We start from the raw sequence: 24650 nt of genomic DNA on the forward strand, positions 1-24650 counted from the left end.
TCATAACTCACTTGATGATGATAATTCAATTAAGCCATCTTGATTCAACACGTTTTATTCACATTGATGTATAATGTATGTCATATTACCTGGAAGACAAATGTCTCTTTTAATCATATTTCTAAATATTTTTGTTTGTTACTTTTTTGAGGACATTATAACTACTTGAATATTCTATCAATATGTCTTTCATATTTTGTTGCCTAGTAATTTCTCAGTATCTGTGTTTCTCCAGTGGTCTGGAAAGCTGAGGGGGGAGGAGTGGAAGGAGATGAGGTGTATATCTTTCCTCCCTCCTTTTTTACTCACAAGGGCCTCATCTAGTTCAGAATTCTGGCATATATATAACAAAATTAACCACTATTGTCACAACTCTTAGTACATAGTGATGTGTTAAAATCAGAGATCGTGGCTCATGGGCCCCTTATTATCTTAATCCATCTGTACCTCTGCTTTATTTATTTATTTATTTATTTTCCATTTTTTTTTTCTTTTTTATTTCAGCATATTATGGGGGTACAAATGTTTAGGTTACGTATATTGCCCTTGCCCCACCTGAGTCTGAGCTTCAAGCGTGTCCATTCCCCAGATGGTGCGCACCATACCCATTATATATGTATATACCCATCTCCTTCTCCCCCCTCCCATATGCCCAATACCTGATGAATGTTATTACTATATGTGCACTTAAGTGTTGATCAGTTAAAACCAATTTGATGGTGAGTACATGTGGTGCTTGTTTTTCCATTCTTGGGATACTTCACTTAGTAGAATGGGCTCCAGCTCTATCCAGGATAATATAAGAGGTGCTGCACTGCCATTGTTTTTGTGGCTGAATAGAATTCCATGGTACACATATACCACATTTTGTTAATCTACTCAGGTATTGATGGGCACTTGGGTTGTTTCCACATCTTTGCAATTGTGAATTGTGCTGCTATAAACATTCGAGTGCTGGATAGCCACATGTAGAAGACAAACAGGATCCGCACCTTTTACCTCTCACAAAAATCAACTCACGGTGGATAACAGACTTAAACGTAAGGTGAGAAACTATAAGAATTCTAGAAGAAAATGTTGGAACAAACTCATATATACATTGGCCTAGGCAAAGAATTTATGTACCTCAGCTTTTTGCTTCCAGTTCATTTGCCAAAGTGCATTGAGTCTGATTTAATATTGCCCTATCTTCTCTCTTCCTTACCAGTACCAATGTCATCAACCTCTATTACAGCCTCAAAATCTTTCAAAGCCTCTCACATTGCCACATAGATAATTTTCAGTATAATATCTTATTCCTTTTAGTTATATCACCTGGAATTAAAACTATCTTTCCAAAAAGCCTATCTAATAGTGTCAACCTTCTGCTCTGTAACAATCAATGACTCCCTACTGCCTATAGTGTTAAGTAATATTTTTTGTTTGTTTGTTTTGGTGTTTAGTGCCTTGACATCAAACTAAGCTGCTATCTTTATGCTCCTGGACTCTCTCTAATACTTTTTTTTGTCTGTTACATTTGAAATGAACTATGCCTTGACATCAAACTAAGCTGCTATCTTTATGCTCTTGGACTCTTTCTAATACTTTTTTCTGTTCTATTTGAAATGAACTATGTCTGCCCCTCTCCAGTGCACTGTAGGTTAATATTTCCTTGTTTATGTGTGCCTTTGTGTCCCTTCCTCAGAGAAGATTATCATTTTCAAAGTTCTACCTCTTTAAAATTATCATCCCTCATTCAAGACCCTGTTAAATGTAACATCTTACATGAAATCTGTCTTCTTCTCACATTACCCAGCCTGATATGGTGTTCTTTTTCTTTCCTTTGAATCACCGTGATGCTTTGAGAGTGTACATTAGCAATTACCTTTTACTTTGTGTATATGGTATGAGTATGGGTATATATATTATATTTTTTTACCTTTTTATCCCACACTAAAACCCCATGGCCTTAAAGGACAGTGATAATATCTTATTGACCTTTATGTTCTGAAACATGATGTTTATTTAATATTTGGAATTAGGTTTGGGTTAGATAAGGTTAGTGTAAATTACAATTTGGTGAGCATAGACTATATTTCTATAAACTATATCTTAATATGAGTTTTATGATACCATGTTTGAAAATTAATGTTGCATATATGATGTCGTTAGTTTTTCAATTGTAAAAATAATGAAAAGTTCAAAACAATTTCTACCCCAGTGATATGCATATATAGCCATGTAGCCATGTATTCTCTGGATTTACTGGTCTTGTTCATTTAAGCCAGATAATTTGGTCCTGTGATCCCAGTGTCCAATTTGGAATATTGGATTAGCACAAACTGACTGAAGTGCTAACTATTCAAAATCAGATTGATGCAGAACAGATGGAGGGGCCAAAAGCATGGAGCATGTAACACCTGTGAGTTATATCCAGATCAGTTACCTATCAGATTCTGGGCTCTATGAATGCCTTGAAAGACATTGACATTGATCATTTTCCAAATGTAAATGTTTCATCCAAAAAAACTGATTTTGGCATCAGTTTTTTCAAGAGTTTCCCAGGACATAAATGACAGTGTCCCCTACACTAGAACTAAAGCTCATTACAGCCTTGTTATTCTGAATATGGTGAGAGAAACTCCCAAATTCAGAATTCTAACCTAATGTTATAACCACGTAATAAACAACTCCAGCAATTATTTGTGAATTTTGAGTTATAATAAAACCTTGTGTGTTTTTCTGAGATAGCTTAACTGTTATCATTGGCTCCAAATGTATGATGCCTTGGACAGAAGCCATCTTAAGATCTGTAATAAATGAATGATCCAAATATAGAAGCTAAAATGTGGACTTACCTCTATGAATCTTTATATTTAGGCATGTTTATTTGTGATTGTTTTAATTGTCTTGGCAAAAGAGCTCTGTTATACCTAGCATAGGGCATTATTATGCATTGTATCTATATTGGAGTATTTGCCAAATGATCTGTGCTTAAATTAATTTTGTGGCATTTAGCTATGCTGATACATGACTTTGTGATGCTGCTGTATATATTTGTGACATCATTTCAGTGCACATGAGTCTATAACATAAGGCAGATGTGACTTCTAGGCTTTCATTTTTCTGCTGTTTCTCATGATCCTAGTCCCTGAATTTTGTATGCTTACAATTGAAGGAAAACAATACAGTTATGGAGATACTCTGGATGCAACATGTGCCAACCCATTAATTGCTGAGGCCAATTTGGCTGACATGGCAGGCCTGGAAGTCATGTTTTTCTCCCTCACATCTCCAGGAGGGATTCCTTCCTCAGCCAGCATGCATGAAGCTTCCACCTGTGAATCAGTTTTTTGGAACTTATTACATTTAAGTTCCTGGGTCATCTTACAAAAGGCTGCATAGCCACAACATAGTTGATCTCTAGTGCAGATGATACTAATTTGGTGTCTGCTTCCCAGATGGATCTGGGTAGTGGTGGGGAAAGGGATGGAGAAGGCAATGGGAGAATACTTTGGAAATTACCAAATTAATATTTTGGGGATATATACCCTTAAATCATCCTTTTTATATCTTATATTTTCATACCTTTTTGTCTTGTTCCAAGTGTGAATACATGAATCTCTCATGTCTCTTAGATGATTTATTTATTTATTTATTTATTTATTTTTTTTGAGACAGAGTCTCACTCTGTTGCCCAGGCTAGAGTGAGTGCCGTGGCGTCAGCCTAGCTCACAGCAACCTCAAACTCCTGAGCTCAAGCGATCCTCCTGTCTCAGCCTCCCGAGTAGCTGAGACTACAGGCATGCGCCACCATGCCCGGCTAATTTTTTCTATATATATTTTTAGCTGTCCATATAATTTCTTTCTATTTTTAGTAGAGATGGGGTCTCGCTCTTGCTCAGGCTGGTCTCGAACTCCTGAGCTCAAACGATCCGCCCACCTCGGCCTCCCAGAGTGCTAGGATTACAGGCGTGAGCCACCGCGCCCGGCCAGATGATTTATATTTAAAGATGTCATGGTATAGCCGAATGCTTTCTGGTAGAGAGAATAGAAGAGGTAAAACATTTTTATTTCAGTTGTTGAGATCATCTGTTTACGATATCTGTGGGACCACTGAATACAATAATTGAGTAGTATGACTTGGATTTTTCTCTTTCCTTTCACATTTTTCCGTGTTTGTCCTCCTTTCAGGCAGGTAATTGTTAGACAACCACACTGTGATGGGCAAATGTATCTGACTTAAATGAATTTAGAGGAGGAGGACACTGTTCCTTCTGGAGAAAAATAAAGACCGCCTACTTGAACCAAGTACTACATCAGATTTATACATTATAATCCTATGAAGTATAAATTATTACATAGTTTTTCAAAGAAGTAAGATTTCTAAACATCAACTTTAAAAAAACATTGTTCTTATTTTGATAGTCTTGAGGAAAAAAGAAAGATGTGTCAAGGAATTTTTATGAGTTGTTAAATCTTGATTTGGGATAGGACTTATTCCAATTAATTTTAGAAAATGAAATAAAACAATTGCTTTGCTGCTATGACAAATGGATAAATGAGCACAGGAAAAGAGGATGTACTGGGGGATAATCACCACAGTTACTTGCTGATTTAACGCTATGTATGTTTAAGAATTAACATAATAAAACTCAACTTTGATCAGGCTGCTCTTTAAAATAATGGAAAATTTAATTTATGAATAGTTCATTATGTAGTATGTCAACTTGCTAACTAGATTCTTGGCATCTATGTCTGCGCTTTACTGACCATGCTATTTTAGTTCCCAAACATATGAGATGATATTCTAAATTGGAAAATCAGGTCATTCAATGAACAAGAGATGAATCTTTTTTATTTTAAATTCTAGTGTATAATTTAATCACACACAAAGCACCAGGTAAAATGTCAAAATAATGTGATTTTCTTTTTTGAAGTAATATCTCTTTTTTTTTTCAAGGAAATTAGAATCCCTTTATTCTGAATTCATTTCTGCTGCCCATGGTAGAAAAGGGTACATTTCCTAAATTAGATGAATACCTATTATATACAGATCACAAATCTGATCCAAACGAAATATAATTATTTTTTTATTTCAGCATATTACGGGGATACAAATGTTTAGGTTACATGTATTGCCTTTGACCCACCCACATCAGAGCTACAAGTGTGCCCATACTCCAGATGGTGCGCACCACACCCATTAGGTGTGAATATACCCATTCTGTCCTCCCCTCTCCTACCTGCCCGAGACCTGATTAATGCTACTACTGTATGTGCACATAAGTGTTGATCAGTTAATACAAATTTGATGGTGAGTACATGTGGTGCTTCTTTTTCCAGGCTTGTGATACTTCACTTAGTGGTATGGGTTCCAGCTCCATCCAGGATAATATTAGAGGTGCAAGTTCACCATTGCTGTTTGTGGCTGAGTAGTACTCCATAGTATACATGTAGCACATTTTATTAATCCACTCATGTATTGATGGGCACTTGGGTTGTTTCCACATATTTGCAATTGTGAATTGTGCTGCTATAAACATTCGAGTACAGATGTCTTTTTTATAGAATCTTGTCAGAGCCTTCTTACATGGCATCAACTTCAGCTGTAAGAATAGTAAAGAATAGTCTTTATACATTAACTTAAGATACTGGTAATTTATTTTATTTAAGTATATATCCAAAAGTACAAATCAAATTCAAGTATGATGGTAATTGTCAGTCAAATGCTATTGTATATACACACACACACACACACACACACACACGCAAACACAGATATTCCTGTCTGACCTACCAATGTTTAAATCATACGCCCTAGTCTGATTTGGCAATCCATCTAAAAGGTAGGACCTCTGGTGCTCTGGACTCCCTACATCCTCTGCTTTCTGTGACAGCTGTTACCTCTGTGTGATTTTTGGCAGCTGCCTCAGGCATAGCACAAAGAACAGTTCCGATGTGAAAGTGGTCACTGATTTTTTACTGGAGCTAATTTTAAAAGCATTTTAATTAAGGAAACTTGGAATTTTTGTAACAATGAAATGTTTATTATGATTAGTATATTATCTTCACCTTTATATATTTTATAGAATGACCATAGTTACATGTCTCTACTTCTCCAGTCTTCTCACAGATTTATCTCATGATAGCTGTGAAAAAATACTCTCCACAGGTACAGCATTCCTAAGTATGGTACACACGTTTCACAAATGGAAAATTTTGTTTACATAGTGAGGCACTAAGATTTGCCTTAAAACTGATATTAGAAGATGGGTGCCACCTGCATGCACACCTGTTATATTTATAATAAAAAGCCTATCTTTTCTTTTTCATGTATGACACGAGTTGATTATATAGAGAACTTGTGAACCTTGAGTAAACTTGTAAATATAGTAAAACTTGTAAACCTTGAGTATTTATTTTAATTAGGACTTTTCTGTGTGTGTGCATATATACATATACATATATACATATATATATTATATACATATATATATAGTAGTCCCGTATTTAAGGGGTACAAAGAAAATAGTAAATAAAATTCAGTGAAATATTTCAGATTAACAATTGAGAGAGGCCGGGCGCGGTGGCTCACGCCTGTAATCCTAGCACTCTGGGAGGCCGAGGCGGGTGGATTGCTCAAGGTGAGGAGTTTGAGACCAGCCTGAGCGAGACCCCGTCTCTACTAAAAATAGAAAGACATTATATGGACAACTAAAAATCTATATAGAAAAAATTAGCCGGGCATAGTGGCGCATGCCTGTAGTCCCAGCTACTCGGGAGGCTGAGGCAGTAGGATCGCTTAAGCTGAGGAGTCTGAGGTTGCTGTGAGCTAGGCTGACGCCACGGCACTCACTCTAGCCTGGGCAACAAAGTGAGACTCTGTCTCAACAAAAAAAAAAAAAAAAAAAAACAATTGAGAGAGACTATAAAACAGTGTTGGTCAAAAAGTCTAAAATGTGCTTGGTAAACTTCAGCAGGTTAAAGCCACAAACAAGCTTAAGAAGAAGATATGAAAGTCCCTGGTTTGGAAATGGCTTCTCTTTGTATAAGCAATTAAGGGAAGAACAGGAAGTAGCCAAAGATATAACTCCATGACATATCATTAAAAACTTTTTTCCAGGTTTATTTTATTCATTTGTTCATTCATTTGTCCATTTATTTTGTTAACATTTATTGAGTCTTATTATGCACCAAGCACCAAGCAAATGTTAGTTAATACAATTTATTCTTTCAACACATTCATTGGAAAAAACCTGATCATTTATTCTATGCCTGATACTAATATGAAGGCTGTATTTATTTGTTGTATGAGAAGTATTATGTTCCCATCATATACTTTAGAAAATTGACAATCAGAGTAGCAAAATAGCATACCAAGATTATTATATTAATACATAGCTACAAAATTCTGGAGCTGGAATGTTTACTTCCACGTGCATGATTTTTCCACTACTCCACAGTGTGAATTTTAAAGTTTTCCCAACATCAAAGATTGTGAGAGAAGATGAAGGAGATGATGGGGGAGCAACTCATGAACGCAGAGCTATGTTTCTCCTTGATATACCTTCACTTTTACAGTTTTTACTAATAATTATTTCATCCAGCCATTGCCTGGCTGAATTCTGTGCAGATTTTGGAATGAGATACTAAAGTGACTTGCTGTCACCACCCACCAGCCTCAGGACTTTGGATCTGGGATGACCAGAAAGGAGACAGGTTAATGCTATAATGCTTCACAGAATCAAAACATAGACTAGTCTCTAACCTGTTATAAGTCCATGACTATAATAGCATTTTATTTTTCTGTGAGATAAAAATCAATATAAGAGCATGCTTTGAAATCCAAAAATTTCTTTAGCTATGTCTTCTTATTTTTCTTCAGATACTATAAATATACTTGATGTTTTTCTTATTTACTTTTCTTAGATATATCTTATCAATCTCTCTCTTCTCACATAGTAGTTTACATCATAAGAATCATCACTGTGTCATGGCCCACCACTAGTTTATCATAACATATTGAGACTGTACATCCTTTAATTCTTGTAGTTAGTCCTAAATATATGTCTAGTTCTATTAAAAATAAATATATTTGACATTTCTGAATATGAAAGGAACATGTCAATGGGAAGAGAACCAATGTTTTTGAGTACATTTTTCTAACTTTATCTCATTCGATTTTCAAAATAAAATCTGTTTAAGGTAGGTATTGCCGTTATCTTTTTTTACAGATAAGAACACATCTCAGATATTCATATATTCAAATTACCCATCTGTATGTAGGGAATTTTTTTAAGTACCTGCATTTTTTAATCTAGGAGAATAGCCATCTATTTGATGTGTTTTAGTATAATATTATACATATCAAGTATGCATGGTCCTAATTTAAATTTACTAAGCGGTAATTCTTTGGTGTAAGGTTTGGTGTAGGGGCTGTTTGCAAAGCTGAAGCGACCATGATTCTGCTTTTATACCCTTTGAATGTAAAAGCAGGCATGGCAAATAAGAGATATTATAAACCATAGCATTCGTGACATATATTATTTCCATTTAGACATCCAAAGTATGCATGTATATAGACCCACTGCTCTGAAACCCACCATTCTCTTTATTTTGTGTGTGTGTGTGGTTGTACTATTATTTATTTAATCAGTCTCCTGCTGATGGATATGAGGATTTTTCCTCATCATTTCTTATTACAAACTGTGTTGCAATAAACATCCTTGTCATTTCCTTCACGTGGAAGTATATCTATAGGATAGATACTTAGAAGTGGAATTGTTGGGTGAAGGCATCTGTGCATTAAAAAAAGTATTTTTTAGTGGCAAGGTCTTGCTCCATTGCCCAGACTAGAGTACAGTGGCTATTCACAGGTGTGATTACTTCAGATTCAGCCTTATCATAAATTAGTGTGAATTATGTTCATCATATTATTACATACACTGTACAATAAAGGCTCTTGAGCAGAGATGAATGGGAGGTTTGATAGGGTCAAACAAGAAATGAGAATTTTTGTAAAGAAACATAGCTTAGGCAATTGTAGGAGCAAAGGGAAGATTGGAACAACCATTGTGTATCTTGAAGTCTCTATATGTATACAGCAAAATTTGCTAAAGCGACAAACTCAGTTATGCTAAAATGTAAATTTCTATAACGTGATAATCTCTAGTTCAAGCTGCTGTCCTTCTACATGGAAAAAATTTTTAATCTAGTCACTTCCATGTGAATTATGATAATACGTTTTTCTTTGGTTGGTTGGTTCTTTTTTTCATTCAGCCATTTAGGGAATGTTCCCCTCCTCTCTTCTCCCCAGGGTTGACCGTAGGCTTTGGGGGGATTTGTAGTAAGAGACATGGGGAATTGTGGGAACTTTACCATAATGTCATTTTGTTGGTAGGTAAAATATATCTTCCCCTCTCTTAAACATTTCTGTTCCTCTCTTGGGTGGCACAAAAGTGTAGAGATGCTCTCTGTGGCCATAAATGTTCTTTGTTCTTAAGCACTCTTTCTTGATATGTGCCCTACCATTATTTATACTTTACAAATATCATGCCATGCAGGAATGAAGAAATTCAGTGTAAAACCTGTTTCTTCTTTGGACTTCACCTAGAGAGTGAATCACAATTCTCCTCTGTTCTCTGATCACCCCAAATATGTCTGGTGTTTTCATCATTTTGGGATGGAATGACATCAGGTCCCCTCTCAGAAACTATTTTTTCAGCTCCTATAATCTTTATTTAATCTGTAAAAATAGGGTAGTTTGAATGGTCTTTTATCTGTTTTAAATCTATTATTTAGTGTAAATATTTTCTGTCCAGTTTCTACTAAGACTCAGCTTTATGTGTTGTAAAATATCTGGCTCTTGAAAATAATATAACTTGGTTCTCAAGATTCTCTCTTCTATATGTCTTAAAAGACTTTTGTATCTCAGAGGCTAAGTTTGATCTGATGAGTTACATTAGTTCCGAGAGTACAGGAAATGTGTGGAGCCAAGTAAAGAAACTAGAAAATAAAACACTTGGCTATTTGCAGAATGTATGTGTATATAATATGCCATTGAGAAGGTAGGGAAGAAGTTCTTAAAAGGATAAGGAGTGTAAGATGGGATAGTAATAAGTTTCAAAGAAGCAATGATTTGAATAATACAATAAGATAGTAGTTATGATTTTTGGAACTTTTTCTGTTTTCTAGATTAGAATAATAAGTAAATATACACTATTAGATATCACAACAAAATTTATTTTATTACAAACTATATTAAGGTTCTCCAGAGACATAACCAATGGAATGGATGGATGGATGGATGGATAGACAGATAGATAGATGGATGAGAGGAGATTTATTAGGGAAATTTGCTCACGGAACTATGCAGGCTGAGAAATCCCACGACAGGCTGTCTGCAAGCTGGAGACCCAGGGAATCTGGTAGTGTAGCTGAGTCCAACTCCGAAAGCCTCAGAACCAGGGAAGCCAACTTTCAGTCCAAGGCCAAAGACCTGAAACCTCAGGGGCTGCTGGTGCGAGTCCTAGAGTTAAAAGGCAAGAGAGCCTGGAATTCTGATATCCAAAGGCAGGAGAGGAAAGGTGCTCTGGCTCCAGGAGAGAGAGAGAAGAAATTTGCTTTACTTCTGCCTTTTTGTTTCATCTGGGCTCCCAGTAGTTGTATGGTGCCTGCCCACATTGAGGGTGGATCTCACTCTGTCCACCAACTCGCATGCTGATCTCCTCTGGAAACATCCTCAAGGACACACTCAGAAATAATGCTTTACCAACTGCAGTCAAGTTAATACTTAAAATAAGCCATCATACAAACATAAATACTTCTTTATAACTACAAAAATATTTTGTAAAAACAATATTCTCATGAAATGCCAGCAAAAAATTATATTCTCTCAAAAGAAAAATGGAGATTATTTATTGAAATATATTAACTTATTGTTACTATTTTGACAAATATTTACATTGATTGGGAGAATCCCATTTTACAAAAACAGTATCTACTGATTTTAATATTACAACAAGATAATAAAAGATAAATCAATACCATTGTGACTAAAATAAATCTGTATTTGACTACTGACCAGGTTATTTCCATCTCAATGTCCTCTGAAAGGAAGCTGTATCTAGTCCTTGAAAGCTTATAATTTGAATTCTAATACAGCAGGCTTAAAGATGCACTCCTGGATTCTTTGGCATTACCTAGATTTCTAGAGAGGTCGGCTGTCACATATTGATCTTGTACCTCCTGCTTCTCATCTCCTAGATGCATGAGAAAAACAGACAGTTCAGAAGGCACCTGCATGTGTTAGATTTACCAAGATAAAAATTCCTTGTTATTTTTATTCAAGTGTTGCTTGAAGTTAAGGCAAATTTAGGAAATTATAACTAAATCTTTCTGAAAATATTTTATTTTGATTTTTAAATTTATTTATTCACTTTCTATATCTAATCTATATGTCATTTATCTATCTATTGCTGCTTTGGTGTTAATATAAACATCTTTTACTAGGTAGCTGAGTATCTTCTCATTCACAGCCAAGGATGCAGAGTTCCTCTCTAGGAATGTAACCATGAACTCTTGACCCGGCCTATTATTCCCTGGCAGACATCTTAGTGCAAAAATTTCTGCCAAGTACCACCACTAAAATATAGATTAATCTCTTTTATATGTCATTTTCCAGGGTAAATCTTATATATACTTAGAATGAGAATAAAGGCAAGCAATTTCTTAGTTAGAAAATAAACATTTAACAAATCTAAATTTTTATCAAGAAAAGTTTCTAGAAAATTAACCTGTTTATGTCCATAAACTGAAGTCTTGCTAGGTACCATTAGGATGACATTGCTTGGCTAAAATAGTCAATACCTCCCTGCCAGTAAGTGAACAAATATCTATCCCTTCAATCCCTTTATTATAGTGGTGAATAATTTTGGATACTGATGTTGCTAGAAGTTGAAAATTTATTAGCCTCTTTTTTTCGTTTTACAAGTTATGTGAATAGCATGTTCCTTTTTACAATATATCTGTTAATTTTTATATACCTTCTAGTAAAATTGATATTCAATGAAGATGTGCGATATTCTCTGTCCTATGATTTTAAGTTCTCCCTGGCATACCATAAACAGAACATGTATATTGAGAACCATAGTCTTTGTCAGACTGGCATTTGTACCATTAACGGTGTTTTCCCAGTTACTTTTTAAACCTAATTTTAGCCCAGAAACTTCTTAGGTTTTTATAGGTCCATAAACACATTTATTTGCTAATTTTGCTGCTTCTGTCTTAACTGTTTTGATATGTTTATAAGGCAAATTTATTATTTTTTTTAATTTCAGAATATTATGGGGGTACAAAAGTTTTGGTTATATGGATTGTTTTTGTACAGTTTCAATCAAAGTTATAAGTGTGTCCGTCACCCAGATACTATGTTTTGTAACTATTAGGTGTGAATTTAACTACCCCCTCCTCCCCCCTTACACCTTGATTTCTGTTGAGTTTTACTTCCATATGTAAACATAAATGTTGATTGATTAGTTCCAGTTTAATAGTGAGTACATGTGGTGTTTGTTTTTCCATTCTTGCAATACTTCACTTAGAAGAATGTTCTCCAGATCCATCCAGGTTGTTACAAAAGGTATTAGTTCAATATTTTTTATGGCTGAGTAGTACTCCATAGTAAATACACACTACATTCTATTAATACACTCATGTATTGATGGCACTTGGGTTGATTGCACATCTATGCAATTGTGAATTGTACTGCAATAAACATTCAAATGCAAGTGTCTTTTTGGCCGGGCGCGGTGGCTCACGCCTGTAATCCTAGCTCTCTGGGAGGCCGAGGCGGGTGGATCGCTTGAGGTCAGGAGTTCGAGACCAGCCTGAGCAAGAGCGAGACCCCGTCTCTACTAAAAATAGAAAGAAATTATATGGACAACTAAAAATCTATATAGAAAAAATTAGCCGGGCATAGTGGCACATGCCTGTAGTCCCAGCTACTCGGGAGGCTGAGGCAGGAGGATCGCTTAAGCCCAGGAGTCTGAGGTTGCTGTGAGCTAAGCTGACGCCACGGCACTCACTCTAGCCTGGGCAACAAAGTGAGACTCTGTCTCAACAACAAAAAAAAAAAAAAAAAAAAAAAAAAAAAAAAAAAAAAAAAAAAAAAAAAAAAACAAATGCAAGTGTCTTTTTGATAAAATGTCTTTTTTTCCTTTGGGTAAATACCCAATAGTGGGATTGCTGGAACAAATTGTAGGTCTACTTTTAGTTCTTTGAGTTTTCTCCATACTACTTTCCATAGAGGTTGTACTAGTTTGCAGTCCCACCAACAGTGTACAAGTGTTTCTTTCTCTGTACATCCACTCCAGCATTTATTGTCTTGGAGCTTTTTGATAAAAAACATTTTTAATGGAGTTAAGTGATATCTCATTGTGGTCTTGATTTGCCTGATGATTAGAAACATTGAACTTTTTTATATGTTTATTGGCCATTTATGTTCTTTTGAAAATCTTCTGTTCATGTCTTTTGCTCACTTTTTAATGGGGTTGTTTGATTGTTTTCTTGCTAATTTGCTTGAGTTCTTTATAGATTCTGGTTATCAGCCCTTTATCAGACATATACCATGTATATGTTTTCTCCAATTCTGTAGGTTGTCTGTTTGCTATATTGATTGTTTCCTTGGCTGTGCAGAAGCTTTTTAATTTGATCAAGTCCCATTTATTTATTTTTGTTGTTTCTGTGATTGCTTTTGGGGTATTCTTCATAAATTTCTTGCCTAGGCTGATATCTATAAGAGTTTTTCCAACCTCTTCTTCCAGAATTCTTATAGTTTCATGCCTTAGGTTTAAGTCTGTTATCCATCGTTAGTTAGTTGATTTTTGTGAGAGGTGAGAAGTACAGACCCTGTTTCAGTCTTCTACATGTGGCTATCCAGTTTTCCCAGCACCATTTCTTGAATAGGGATTCTTTTCTCCAGTGTATGTTTTTGTCTGCTTTGTCAAATATCGGATGCCAATATGAGGATGGTTTTATATCTGGGTTCTCTGTTCTGATCCATTGCTCTATAACTCTGTTCTTGTGCCAGTACCATGCTGTTTTGGTTACTATAGCCTTATAGTATAGCTTGAAGTCTGGTAAATTGATCCTTCACAATTTGTTCTTTTTGCTTACGGTTGTTTTGGCTATACAGGGTCTTTTCTATTTCCATACAAAACATAGAATTATTTTTTCCAGATCTGTGACAAATTATGTCAGTATTTTAATGGGGATTGCATTGAATCTGTACATATCTTTGAGTAATATAGACTTTTTAACAATGTCAATTCTGCTGATCCATGAACATGATATGATGTAAACAAATATAAATATATATCATGCAAATTTATTATTAACTTCTTATACATAATAAAAGGACTTTTTCCTTACAAATAACTTTATCACCCAATATCCTTCATTCTTCTATTGAGGCTTCAATTGGTCGCATGTTATCATAGCTTCTATTTGTCTTTTCTCATAATACTCATCATATACTATTTAATGTGTATTGGCATGTCTGTCTCCCATAGGCTGTAAGCTCCAAAAGTTTGAGACCATGGTTTTGTACTACTAATCCATAGTACCTATAGTAGTGCTTACCACATAAGAAATAGGAAATACTTATAAATGGATGCATAAATGATGAATAAATCAATACAACAAATTTTAAAGTGGATTTGTATTATATGATAACCATAAAGGATTTGATTGCTTGGAACCTGTAAGTATTAATCCATGGTAATATGCTTGCTAGAGCCTGTCTGAGTTCATATTTGTCTTATGTGTTCCAAAATATCTTGCTACCTAGAGCCATATGGTAAATGTTGTATCTGTCTCATTTTTCTTAACAAACATTTACACACACACAAATACACACACACTTAAACCTTTGGATGATAAAATTATATCCATCAAGGGTAAAAGGCAGTCTCTACAACTTGAGGTTAATAGCATCATCATGGAAACTCTGAGCATTACCTTTTACCTTTTGACTATGTCTCATTTAGCCCTGAACTTGTCTACCTTTGTCCTGACAATTCCTTAAAATATGTCTGATGTCTCTTCTTACAGTTAAATTAAATTGTCTTTGTGATATTAATATTAATGGCTTTGACATTCATTTGGATTTTCAGAGTAAAGTTTTCCTTGATTTTTAGTGAGAGTAATACTTGCTCAAAATTCATTGTTATTTTGCTTAAGACTAAGAAATTAAAATGGTAAATGTATACAACTACATTGTGGGGCCTTAACAAAGATGAAAATATGTTAAAAACTAAAAAAACAATAATTTCCTGGGCCTAATGATTATCTTCTAATTAGGCACAAAGAAAAAAACTAATGCTTAAGAAAACAAGAAGGTGAGTAAAAATAATGTAGTTTTTAAGGTCCATATAGGCACTGCCATGATTATCTGCCACAACTGTTGAATATAAACTACAGACACCAATGTTATTTCAGCCCTGAGCATCTTGTAAGTGTGGTCTGCCAGAGATGCTAATGTGAGCTAAATTAATTTAATAATATTATTTTCATGACACTCTAACCTAACTGCAAGTTATTTTCAACTTATAATACATCTCTGGTTTACCCTAAGGGAACCACTGTGCTCTTTTGGACCTATATTTGTTTCTGATTTTGAAGGTTCACTTAAAGAATAGGGGACAACTTTACACATTCTAAATCATTATTACAAGTTACAGGTTGAACAAAATATAAACCAAGTCTGCTAAATTCATATCAACCTTTGATTGGAAGAGAACAGCTTTAAATGGATATTGGATTCTTCTGAAAGAACTGGATTTAGTAGAAATATACATAGTTCACATTAAAACTCTAAACAGTGCAAAAGAATTTATTTTATATTTTAATTATTTCAATCCCCCTTGTGTGTGTGTGTGTGTGTGTGTGTGTGTGTGTGTATATATATATATGATGTGGTGATAAATGGCCATATTAATGACATTGATTATTTTCACAATCCTCTGGTGCCTGTTGTGTTACCTAAGAAATTTTATTTTTTCTAAAAATATTTATGAAATATTATAGATAGATCCTAGTTTTAAGTCATGACCTCATAATGCAACACAGAAAGTGTTAATATTATGAGATTTTTGGAATAATAATGGCTTCTATTTGGGGAGGTTTCAGTGTGAGATATGGTGATGCATTAAAATTAGATCTTGTATATTCTATTTATTAATTAAAATTGGAAAATGCATAACAGGATAATTTTCTTAAGTAGCTACTAAGATTACCACAACATTATATCTCTTAACCATGCTAAATATCAAAATTCCCCATACATCTGTACTTATGGAGAAGAACAAGACATAGACAAGAATAAGACATATGCCCCCTAGTGATAATTAACATTAAATGAAAGTTTACTATGTGTCAGGTACTTTGTTAAGTGATTACATATACTATCTCTTTCAATTTTCATTTCAACTCTCTGAAGTCTATATTATTATCACCTCTCTTTTACAGATGAAAAATAGAAGCTCAGAATGTCTGTAATATGGTTAGGAGCTAGTGTATCCATAATGTCATAATAGACAACAAACAGCACACTCAAAACAGGACAATTTGAGTAAAGTTTATTTACACAGGGACTATTTGAAAAGGTATGCAGTTAAGATAGTGTGGAAACCTGGAGCCAGTAGTCCAAGGGATTATGGCCTTTACATGATCCCAAAAGGTAAACTGCACTGGACTGGCATTCAGAGTTTTTGTCGCAGAACTGTCACTAAGTCTTTTCTAATATGGGCTGTCTTTTTTTCTATAGACCTTCATTTTCTGTCCATAAATAGAGAGGATTGAAAGAGATGACCTGAAAGGCCGTTCCCTTCTTTTTCTAGTATCCTCTGATTCTATCTTTTTGTAGCAGAATTATCTAAAATCTTGGTCCCTCAGTTTTTGTAACATCCTGTGATGCTGTGTTTAAAGAGTGGATTCTTGGCATAGACACAGGGATTTGTTACTCAATGACCAGATGGATCCGTCTCCACTTGTGGGTAGCTGAACTATACAAGAGTTATAGGACTGTCTCTGCTGTGCCTATGTCTTTGCAAAAATACAACAAGAAGTTTTTGTGATTCGTATCACAAAATCATTGAAATTGGATATCCACATTGTTTTAAAATGGAAAACAAATCTCTGATCTGTCACATATATTGCAGTTATGAAAACCAAATTGGCTGCTTTATAGAAGCAACACTTTTACTTTTTGATAGAGAATAATCTCTACAATATCACATTGGTAAGAAATCTTATGAATTCAAATGCTCAGCATATTTAGAAGGCAAAATGTAAGGTGATTCTCTGAATTAGTTTCGATTTTAACTAAAGAAGATAGTTCATGCAAACCTTTTCTTTTATTCAAGCACATTAACATTTATTTAATATTTAGTAATGCATACAGAAAGATGAGAGTCATAAATTTGTCACCACCCCCAAACCAAAGTGAAAATTTCATTCTTATTTGAATAGATTTAGGGGGTACAAGTGTAGTTTTGTTACATATATATAATTGGGAGCTAAGGTATGTGCATGTATGTTCTTACAAAGTGGAATAATAGACATGCAAAACTTTTCTTATAAATATTATTTAAAGTATCCTTTAAAGAGAGTAAGGAGAAGTTGTGATTTGTTATATAATATTAATCAACAATTTCTTTACTTTCATTTTGGCTATAGTGTAATATTATAAAAGGCACATTTTAGTTTGCGGTTTGCTTCCAAACAAGTTATCTAAGTGCCAAAGTATAAATATATGTTGAACAGATACCTGTTTGATTAATGCATAAATACCAATTTTTACAGAGGAATCAAAAAATGGGTATTCTGGTACTTAATTTGGACAAATCAAGAAGAAAGAATATATTCCTAAGAAAAAAGAGCCTTCACTAAAACAATGATTATATGGGTAAAATGAAAGAACATTAGTCTACACAAATAACACTGATTTAGCATAAAATATATGATGGGAACAATTACAAACAGAACACAAACCATGATGAATCAAGTAGAAGAGATTTTGGAATGTACTCCCATGACAAAGAAAAAAAATTCCTTATGGAATTAAGGGGAGAGAAAAATATTCTCAGGCGAAGGAAAACTAAAAGAATTTGTTATTAACATGCCTAACCTTAAAGAAGGACTAAAGGAAGTTGTCTAAAGAGAAAGGACATTTAAGAAAAAGGCACAGAACTTCAGAATGGAAAGAACTATTGGAATGGATAGCAATTATGATTAGTATAATAGAGTAGCATTATTATTTAATTCTTAAATCACATTTTATGGACAAAAGTTATAACACTGCCTGAAGTGGTACATGAGGTGTAAAGAGGAAATAAGTAAGACAATTATATTTTCAAAGTCTGGAGAGTAAAGAGTCATAAATAGAAGTAAGTTATTTATACTTTACTTGAATTTGTAAAAGAATGATGCCAGTAGATTGTGAAAAATTATGTATATACAGTGTTTTACTTAGAACAATCACTAAACAAACTATATAGAGCAATGCACTCAAAAGCACTGTAATAAATAAAGATAGGATTAAAAAGTATTCAACTAGCCCAAAAAGGCAAGAAAAAAGAGACATTAAAATAATCAGAGTAAGCAAACAGAAAAAATGTCATCAGGCATAAGCCACAACACATCAATACTAAACTTAAATGTAAATAGTCTTAAGTAAAATAATTACAGATATTGTCAGAGTGGATAAAGAAAAGATGATCTGCCAATATTCCATTTAGACGAACTTACTTAAAATGTAATTATAGAGGTAGGTTGAAGTAAAAAGGATAAAAAAACTCACAAATATTAATTAAAAGAAAGCAGGATTGACTAAATTAATATCAGATAAAGTAGGCAAACAAAATTACCAGAAACAGAGAAGGACTTTATATAATGATACAATTATCAGTCACCAAGAAGATATAGCAATCCTAAATGTGCATGCACCAAACAACAAAGATGCAAAATATGTGAATCAAAAACTGATAAGAAGGAGTAATATACATATCCACAATTATGGCTGGAGATTTCAACATCTTATTTCAACAAATGATGAAAGAACTACACAGAAAATCATCAAGGATGTAGAAAAACTTAACAATACCATAATCAACAGGATCTATTGGATAATTATATAATTATCAACAACTGCAGAATATGCTATCTTTTCTTTTAAGTGCCCGTGAAACATATACCATGATAAACTCTCCTGGTCCATAAACCAAACGTCAACATTTATTTTAAATAAAATTATATACAATGTGTTCTCTGATGAGAATATAATCAAACTAGATGTAACAGAAAGGTAACAGGAAAATATCCAACCATTTTGAAACTAACAAGAGACTTCCTAATATAATCCATGATAAGAAGGAAGTCTCAAGATACATTTAAAAAATACATTGAACTGAGTGAAAAAAATATTAAATCATAAATTTTGTAAGATGCAGCTAAAGCTGTGCTGAAATGAAAATTTATGGCACTAAATACATACCTTAGAAAAGAGAAAGAGTCTCAAATCTAAATCTTAACTTCCATATCAAAAAACTAGAACAAAGCACAGCAACATAAACACAAAGCAAGCAAAAGGAAAGAAATATAAAATCAGAAAACAACAATAAAAACAAAAATGAGGGAATCAATTAAACAGAAAATGATTGAAAAATAAATCAATAAAACAGACAAACCTCTAGCAAGACTAACAAAGAGCAAAATACACAGATTACCAGTATCAGATCCTGAAAACATCAATAGAATAAATAATAAGGGAATTCTGTGAAAAACTTTACACACATAAATTTGACCATTTAGGTGAAATACATTGACTCCTAAAACAGTCTTGGCAAATAAGAATAAAAAGGAGGAATCGCTACACCTGATTTGAAGACTTGTTATATAGTGACATTAAACAGGACTATGTGGTATGTGTGGACACAGAGAATAGATAATTTGTTTTTAAAAAGATCCATATAACTACAGCCAACTTATTTTTGACAAAATTGTAAAAGCAATACAATGGAATAAGGATAGTTTTTCAACAAATAGTGCTATAATAATGAGATTTCTATAGTACCAGAATTGTGGAGAACTTCTAAGTCATACACCTTATTAAACAATTCATTAAAAACATATATTTAAATATAAAATGTAGAACTATAAAAATTTTAGTCTAAAGCATAGAAGAATTTTTGGGGGACCTAGAGCCGAATGAAGAGTTCTTATACATTCCATGTAAAGTATGATTCATAAAATAAAAACAGATGAATTGAACTTAAATACAATAAAAACAAATTATGTCAGTGAAAGACTCTTGTATGAGGATAATATACGAAGTGGAGAAAATATGTGCAAACCACATATATGATAAAGAACTCATAACTAGAATATATAAGGGGTTCTCAAAAAGTAACATGTAAAACAAATAATCTAAAAATGAGCAAAAGGGATGAAAAGACATTTCACCAGAAAGGATATATGGATGGTAAATAAGCACATAAAAAGATGTTCAACATCACTAACCATCAGGGAATTCCATGTTAAGACCTCAGTGAGATATCACAAAATATGTATCATAAGAGCTAAATAAAATTAAGGAGAAAATAATAATAATAGTGCCAAATCCTGGAAGATAATTCAGAGAAAGTGGATCTCTCATACATTTCTGGTGGGAATGTAAAATGGTACAGCCACTTTGAAAAACATTTTGGCAGGGTCTCAAAAAATTAAATATGCAAATGCCATATGACCAGCAATTGTACTTTTGGTAATTTATCCCAGAGAAATGAAACATGTGTCCACACTAATAAACCTGTACATGATTGTCCACAGTAGCCTTTTTTTATAACAGTCAAAGACTAGAAATAACCGTCTTGAATTAATTTTTGTGAGTGGTGAGAGATATGGATCCTATTTCATTCTTCTTCATGTGGCTATCTGGTTTTCCCAGTACCATTTACTGAATATGGCTTCGTTTCCTAGTGTGTATTTTTGTCTACTTTGTCAAAGATCAGTTGGCTTAGGTAGATGGTTTGATATCTAGGTTCTCTATTCTGTTCCATTGGTCTATGTCTCTATTTTTGTACCAATAGTATGTTGTTTTGGTTACTATAGCCTTCTGGTATAGTTCGAACTGGTAATCTGATCCCTCCAGAATTGTTCTTTTTACTTAAGATTCCTTTGGCTATTCAGACTCTTTTCTGGTTCCAAATGAAGCATAGAATTATTTTTTCTAGATCTGTGAAATATGACGTTAGTATTCTGATGAGGATTACATTGAATCTGTAAATCACTTTGAATAGTACGGCCATTTCAACAATGTTGATTCTACTGATTCATGAGCATGATATGTTTTTTTGATTGTTACTGTCCTCTGTAATTTCTTTCCTCAGTGTTTTATATTAAATAGTTCTCCTTGCAGATATCTTTCACCTCCTTGGTTAAGTATATTCCTAGGAGTTTTATTTTCTTTGTAATTATTGTGAATGATATTGACTCCTTGATTTGACTCAGCTTGACTATTATTGGTATGTAGAAATGTTACTGATTTTTTGCACATTGATTTTGTAACCTGAGACTTTGCTGAATTTATTTTTGAATTCCAGGAGTTCCTTGGTAGTGTCTTGGGATTTTCTAGATATAAGATCTTATCTTCAGTGAAAACTGATAGTTTGCCTGCCTCTTTCCCAATTTGAATATGCTTTATTTCTTTCTCTTGCCTGGCTGCTCTGGCTAGGAATTCCAGTACTATGTTGAATATAAATGGTGACAGTGGGCCTCCTTGTCTTGTTCTAAATCTTATGAGGGATGCTTTCAACTATTCCCCATTCCGTATGATGTTGGCTGTGGCTCTTGTCATATATGGCTATTATAATTTTGAGATATGTTCCTTTTATGCCTAGCTTGTTGAGGGTTTTTATTATGAAAGGATGTTGGATTTGTTGAATGATTTTTCTGAATCTTTTCAGGTGGTCATATGGTCCTTGTTTCTGCTTCTTTTCAAGTGGTGAATCATATTTATCAATTACTGTATGTTGAACCTGGCATTCCTGGGATGAAGCTGACTTGATCATGCTGGATTATCTTTTTGAAGTGATGTTGAATTCAGTTTCCTAGTATTTTATTGAGGATTTTTGTATTTATATTCATAAGAGATATTGGTCTAAAGTTTTCTTTTATTGTTGTGTCTTTTCCTGGCTTTGGTATCACAGTGATATGGTCTTCATGGAATGAGTTGGGGAGGCTTCCCTCCTTCTCGATGTTATGGGATAATTTCTATAGTATGGCTACCAGCTCTTTTTGTAGGTCTGGTAGAATTTGGCTATGAATCAGTCTATTGCAGGAATTTCATTTGTTCGAAGAATTTTTATTACTGCACCAATCTCACTTCTCATTATTGGAGTTTTATTTCTTACTCATTGAGTCTTGGGAGGTTGTGTGTTTCCAGGAATTTGTACATTTCCTCTACATTTTCTATTTTATGTGCATAAAGATTTTTGTAGTATTCATGGATGACATTTTGTATTTCTATAGTATCAGTTCTAATATCTTCTTTTTCATTTTTGATTGAGCTTATTTGGGTTCTTTCTATTCTATCCCTGGTTAATCTAGCAAGAGGTCTATCGATTTTGATTACATTTTCAAAGAACCAACTTTTTGTTTTGTTTCTCTTTTGTATTTTTCTTTTTTGTTTTCTACTTCATTTAGCTCTGCTCTCACCTTTGTTGTTTGTTTTCTTCTGCTGGTTTTAGGTTTAGTTTGATCTTCCTTTTCTAGTTCCTTGAGATATGACTTTAGTTTGTTAATTTGTGATCTTTCTGCCTTTTTGATGTGAGTATTTAAGTCTATGAATTTCCCCCTTAGGAATGCTTTGCTGAATCCCATATATTTTGATAGTTTGTATCCCCTTTGTCATTCAGTTCAAGGAATATTTTGATTTCCATCTTAATTTCATTACTGATCTAATAATCATTTAGCAGCAGGTTGTTCAATTTCCATGCCTTTGTGTAGATTTGAGTGTTTCTCTTGGAATTGATTCCTAGTTTTATTCTACTGTATTTTTATAAGATACATGGTATTATTTAAATTTTTTTTGACTCTGTTGAGACATGTTTATGGCCTAAGATATGATCACTCTTGGAGAAGATCCTATGTGCTGGTAAGAAGAATGTATATTCAGTAGTTTTTGTAGAATGTTCTGTAAATGTCTGTTAGTTCCATTTGTTAAATCAAGGTAGATAAAATACTTAAATGTAAAGCATGAAACCATAAGAATTCTAGGAGAAAATAGAGGAAAAACTCTTTTAAATATTGGCCTAGGCAAAGAATTTATTTCTAAGACTCCAATAGCAATTACAGTAACAACAAAAATAAATAAATGAGATTTGATTAAATTAAAAAGCTCTGCACAGCTAAGGTAATTATTGATTACCTTGATTATTCTGCACAGCTAAATAATCAAGAAGGCAAATAGACAACCTACAGAATGGGAGAAAAAAATTGCATACTATACATCCGTTAAAGTGCTAATACCTAGATTCTAGAAAGAACTCAAGCAAATCGGCAAGAAAGTAAAAACACCATTAAAAATTGGGCAAAAGACATGAACAGAAGATTTTCAGAAGAAGATAGACAAATGGGGAACAAACGTGAAAAAATGGTCAATCTCACTAATCATCAGGGAAATGAAAATTAAAACTACAATGAGATAATACCTTACCCCAGTTAGAATGGCTTTTATTAAAAAGTCCAAGAACAACAGATGCTGGTGTGGATGCAGAGAGAAAAGAATGGTTATACACTTGGTGGGACTACAAATTAGTACAATCTCTGTGGAAAACAGTATGGATATTCCTTAAAGAACTAAAAGCAGACCTATGTTTTGATCCAGCAATCCCACTACAGGGTATCTACCCAAAAGAAAGGAAGTCATTTTATCAAAAGACACCTGTACTCAAATGTTCATTGCAGCAAAATTCACAATTGCAAAGATGTGGAATCAACCCAAGTTCCCACCAATTCATGAGTGGATTAACAAAATGCAGTACATGTATACCATGAAATACTAGACAGCCATAAGAAAGATAAATTAATGCCTTTTGGAAAAATTTGAATGGAACTGGAGATTATTATCCTAAGTGAAGTATCTCAAGAATGGAAAAACAAACACCACATGTACTGTCTATTAAATTGGAACTAACTAATGGGCATAGATGCAAACAGAGAGAAGTAAAACTTGGAAATTAAGCCAGGGGGGTGGGAGGAGGGGTAGGACAAAAACCTACCAAAAGGGTACAAGGAATACTATTCAGATGATGGACTCACAGCCGTGACTCAAGTATTGCAAAAGCAATCCATGTAACAAAAATATTTATACCCCTTAATATTTTGAAATAAAAAAAATTAAAAATAGGCCGGGCGCGGTGGCTCACGCCTGTAATCCTAGCACTCTGGGAGGCCGAGGCGGGTGGATTGCTCAAGGTCAGGAGTTCGAGACCAGCCTGAGCGAGACCCCGTCTCTACTAAAAATAGAAAGACATTATATGGACACCTAAAAATCTATATAGAAAAAATTAGCCGGGCATAGTGGCGCATGCCTGTAGTCCCAGCTACTCGGG

General features: G+C 33.9%; 1 pseudogene; it reads right to left on the reverse strand.

Annotated features, from left to right (window-relative positions):
- The window catches only part of LOC138379038 (ribosome biogenesis protein NSA2 homolog pseudogene), a 147699-nt pseudogene that overhangs the window by 43533 nt on the left and 79516 nt on the right, over window positions 1-24650 (reverse strand).

This window comes from Eulemur rufifrons, chromosome 30, assembly GCF_041146395.1.
Source record: "Eulemur rufifrons isolate Redbay chromosome 30, OSU_ERuf_1, whole genome shotgun sequence".
Lineage (NCBI taxonomy): Eukaryota > Metazoa > Chordata > Mammalia > Primates > Lemuridae > Eulemur > Eulemur rufifrons.